At 39.8% G+C, this 4,910-nt stretch overlaps 1 protein-coding gene across 1 annotated transcript in view; it reads right to left on the reverse strand.

Moving 5' to 3' along the window:
- TSPAN7 (tetraspanin 7) overlaps nt 1-4,910 on the reverse strand; it is a 40,553-nt gene that overhangs the window by 12,706 nt on the left and 22,937 nt on the right. The gene's annotated exons all lie outside the window — the stretch shown is intronic.

Consider the following 4,910-nt stretch of genomic DNA (forward strand, 5'->3'; position numbering starts at 1 on the left):
TTAGGCCAAATAACTGGGATGTCCCATGAAACCATAATACTAAACCCCCAAGCCAAGAAACCAAATCCTCTGAGCATTTTGGTTGTGTATAAGCACCTGCAGCAGCTACTCGTTGTTGTTGTAAATGTAGGTATCACACAACTTCTGCCAATTCAACTTTGCATAGGTCTACAAATTATTGACAGTGATTACAATAATTGGCTGTACAATCCTACCCTTAATCAACGTGGAATTTCCATCATTGTTAACTCCCCTTTGCCCCTCCCTCCTGCCCTTGGTAACTACTAGCAAACTCTTTCTCTATACATTTGTCTTTTTATATAAGAGAGGTCATACAGTATTTGTCGTTTTGTGATTGACTTATTTCACTCAGCATAACATCTTCCAGCTCCATCCATATTGCAGCATATATCAAGATTTCATTTACCTATCATGAGACAAAGTATATGTGAACTGTTTTATGGAAAATGAATTTGCTCTGTAAACTTTCACCCAAAGCACAATAGAAAATTTAAAAAAATATTTCATTTATCCTACTGATTTCATCTGTCCTACCACATTTTGTTTATTCATTCATCCGTTGATGGGCTTTATGTGGTTTCTATCTTTTGGCCACTATTAATAGTGCTGCAATGAACATTTGTGTGCAAGTCTCTGTTTAAGTCTCTGCTTTCAAGGTTTTTGGGAATATACCTAGGATTGGAATTGCTGGGTCATATCGTAGCTCTATTTTTAGTTTTTTTAGTAACCATCATACTGTTGTCCACAAAGGCTGTACCATTTTGTATTTACACCAGCAATTGATAAGGGTTCCAATTTCCCCATATCCTCAAAAATACTGGTAATTTTTTTTTGTTGTTGTTATTCCTTTTAAAATTAAATCATTGCTATCCTGTTGTTAGGTGCCGTTGAGTCATTTCCGACTCATAGCGACCCCATGCACAGCATAACAAAACACCACCCGATCCTGCGCCAGCTCCATGATCTTTGCTATACTAGAGCCCATTGTCGCAGCAACGGTGTCAATCCATCTCATTGAAGGCCTTCCCCTCCTTCGTCGACCCTCTACCTTACCAAGCATGACATCCTTCTCCAGGGAATGGTCTCCTCTGACAACATGACCAAAGTAGGTGAGAGGAATCCTAGTGACAGTGAAATGGTATCTCTTTGTCATTTTGATTTGCATCTCTCTAGGGGCTAATGAGCACCTTTTCATGTGTTTGGTGACTATTTGAATGTCCTCTTTGGTGAAATGTCTATTCAAGTCCTTTGACCATCTTATAATAAGGTTATTTGTCTTTTTGTTGTTAAGTTGTCAAAGTTTTATATATATTTTAGTATTAGGATTCTTGTTTCAGAAGATATTCTTCCAGTCAGTAGCCTGTCTTTTCTCTTTTTTGGTAAAGTTTTTTGATGAACAAAAGTTTTTGATTTTTATGAGGTCCCATTTATTTATCTTTTGCTGTTTGTGCTTTTGTTATTATATTAGATGATCCACATTCAAAAGCTAGACTCAACAACATTGCCCCTACTTTTTCTGCTAAGAATTTTATGGTTTTAGTTTGCAGAGTTAGGTCCTTAATCTATTTTGAATTTGTTATTGTATATGGTGTGAGGCATGGATCCTGTTTCATTTTTCTCTGTGTAGCAATCAATATTCCCAGCACCATTTATTGAAGAGACTCTTCTTTCCCCATTGAATGGACTTAGCACCCTTTTCAAGAATCAACTGACCACAGATGTGTGGGTTTATTTCTGGAGTCTCAATTCTATTCCACTCATCTATGTGTCCCTTGTACCAAACTGTTTTGATTACTGTAGCTGTATAGTATGTTTTAAAATCAGGAAATGTGAGTCTTTCTACTTTTTTTTTCTCTTTCAACATTACTTTGGCTATTCGAGGCCTCTTGTCATTCCATATGATGCTGAGGATCAGTTTCAGTCACATTATTTTTTGATAAGCCCACTCTAATAAGAGAAACCAGAAAAATGAAGTAACTATCTGGCCTTGGTGCATTTTTGGCAAATGATTCTCTCTAACCCTTGCTCTTCAAAGGGTGGTTCTTAGCATCAGTGTCACCTGGGAATATGTTAGAAATGCAGACTCTCAGGCTCTACCCCCCTGTTGTTTCTTCTCACTAGTTTTTTTTCCTCCAAATAAGAAAGTAAATTAATGAAGCCTATCTGTAATTGGAGGAGCTCTGGTGGCATAGTGCCTAAGACATTTGACTGCTAACCAGAAGGCTGGCGGTTCAAACCCACCAGCCACTCCTCAGGAGGAAGGGTGGGCAATCTACTTCCATAGGGATACTGCCTCAGAAACCCAAGGAGGGGTTTCTATGAATTGGATCCGACTCGACGGCAGTGAGTTTGGTTTTTGTTTTGGTATCCTTAATTGGGCAAATCTGCTGCAAAAGACCTCTTTATAGTGCTGAAGAGCAAACACGTCTCTTTGAAGACTAAGGTGTGCCTAACCCAGGCCATCATATTTTCAATAATAGCCTGCCTCATATGCATGTGAAAGCTGGACAATGAATAAGGAAGACCAAAGAAGAGTTGATGCTTTTGAGTTGTGGTGTTGGCAAAGAATACTGAAAGTATCATGGACTTCCAGAAGAATGAACAAATCTGTGGAAGAAGTGCAGCCGGAATGCTCCTTGGAAGCGAAAATGGCCAGACTTCATCTCACTTACTTTGGTCATGCTGTCAGAAGATATTATTCCCTGGAGAAGGATATCATGCTTGGTAAAGTGAAGGGTCAATGAAAAAAGGGAAGGCCCTCAATGAGACAGATTGGCACAATGGCTGCAACAGTGGGCTCAGGTATAGCAAACACTGTGGGGCTGGCACAGGACCAGGCAGTGTTTTGTTCTGTTGTACGCAAGGTCACTATGTGTCAGAGCCAACTCAATAGCACCTAACAACAACAATAACATCAGTAATTGGATTACTTAAAATGAGAAGGCGAACATGATTTTCCTTTGTTGTTGTGTTTAAACAATATAAGACTAATGTTGAAATTACTGCTTTCCATCCCCAGAGTTTTCTCTATCATTTTCTCAGCGTAGGTCTGCAGACCACAAGAGCTGCTCTGATACTACAACCATGTTTGCACTCCACCTGAAATTCTCCACTAAATCAAGATCTTATCTGGCCACAAGTTCTCCTTTTAATTTCCTAAAACAAAAGCTTGATTGTCAGACACCTGCAAGACACATTTACTGAGACCTGCTGAGTGCCCTAGGAAAACATCAAGAAACAGAACAGTTAATTTGCTCGCCCTCTCAGCATGTCTAAATCAACATAGTAGCCAATGGAAAAACATCTGTAAGTGGCAGTTTCTCAATATTAGGAGACAGCTAACGCCAGATACATTCTGGGAAGAGGTATCTTGGTAGCTGCCAACCAGAATGCTCTGTTCTTACAACCTTTTAAGGAATCCCTATGGAGTAGGGGCTCAGACAATGCTATTACTCAACTGAACCTGCAGACTTTTAGTCATCTCACCAGCAAACCAAAATAAGACCCGCGTTAACAACAAAAGAATAAATATCCTATTTAACTCTTCACACCTCCCTCCTGCTCTCTCCCAGTTATCTGTACAAGGTAGGGTTCTCAGGCTGCCAGGTAAGAGCCACGAGCCAACTTTCTGTGTTATCAGGGTGAAAGGCTCAAGACATCGAAAGGTCTATAGGGATGATCCAGTTACTCTAAATAAGAGGATTCCATCTACCAGTAACTAGAATGTGGCAATAGGTAAGCCTCCTGGGGAAGGGAGAAGATAGGTAGGGGGACTAACCTTTATGAACACATACTATTACTAGCTCTACCCCATCCTCATATCCCATCGTCCATACATGGTGTGTCTGAGACTCAGGCAGGAGAAATAATTTTTCTCAGGGTTCATGTGGACATTAAATGAAGATGTTTCATGAAACTCCATTTTCTCAAGGTGAGAGGGGATAAGGGAAGTAAGAGACATGTTAAATACTTTTCCCAGGTATTTGAGTTGCCCCAGGAAATAGAACATAGGATTAGAGGGATGGATGGTAGAGTATGAGGTCAGTTCACAGTCTATCAATAAAATGGAAAAAAAAATAGCTCTATCCTATCTTTCCTTCTGGAAAGAATTGATTAGGTGCACTATGGGATATACCTTTCCAACTTTCCTTCAGATATAAAGAAAGACCTTCCCTACAAGGACCTGTCACAACATTTCTAATAAAAGCCATAGTGTGCCATGCTGGAAGACAAACTTTACCATTGTTGTCATCATCATCATTATGTTTTATCTTAGTAAGAAAAGAAGGTTTACCCCATGGCTCCATAACCAAATGTGAACTCAATAGATTTTCTCCATTTCTGTTTTAAGAAAGTATAGTAAATCTGGCATTTCTCTAAAAGTTTAAGAATATAGATAGCCTTCACACCAATTGTATTATGTCTTCCTTGGATCTTCTTTCTACCGAATTTTTCTCTCCCTCATTCCCACTATCTACAACCTTTAAAATTTCTTTTAACCATTTGTTTCTTCAAAGCTTTGGGAGTCAAGCTGCTGACAGTGGGTTGAACTTGATGCTGCTGTATGCCACAGAGTTGATTCCAACTCATTGCAACCCTACAAGACAGACTAGAATTGCCCCACAGGGTTTCCTAGGCTGTAATCTTTACTGAAGCAGATCACCAGACCTTTTCTTCCATGGAGCAGCTGGCAGATTTGAAGCAGAAACCTTTTGGTTAGCAGCTGAACACTTGCTTTGTTTCTTATAGCAACTGTGGTAGTTCATTTTGTGTGTCAACTTGGCTGTGCCTGGTAGAGTGGCTGGGCAGCTGGATGTAGTATTCCCCATGATGAGACTGGTAATCAACTCCATGATGGAATCTACTGTGAGCAGCTGAGGAACTGCCTT

The sequence above is a fragment of the Orycteropus afer genome, unplaced genomic scaffold (genome assembly GCF_000298275.1).
Source record: "Orycteropus afer afer isolate SDZICR_OR568_19922 unplaced genomic scaffold, OryAfe1.0 scaffold00909, whole genome shotgun sequence".
Taxonomy (NCBI): Eukaryota; Metazoa; Chordata; class Mammalia; order Tubulidentata; family Orycteropodidae; genus Orycteropus; species Orycteropus afer.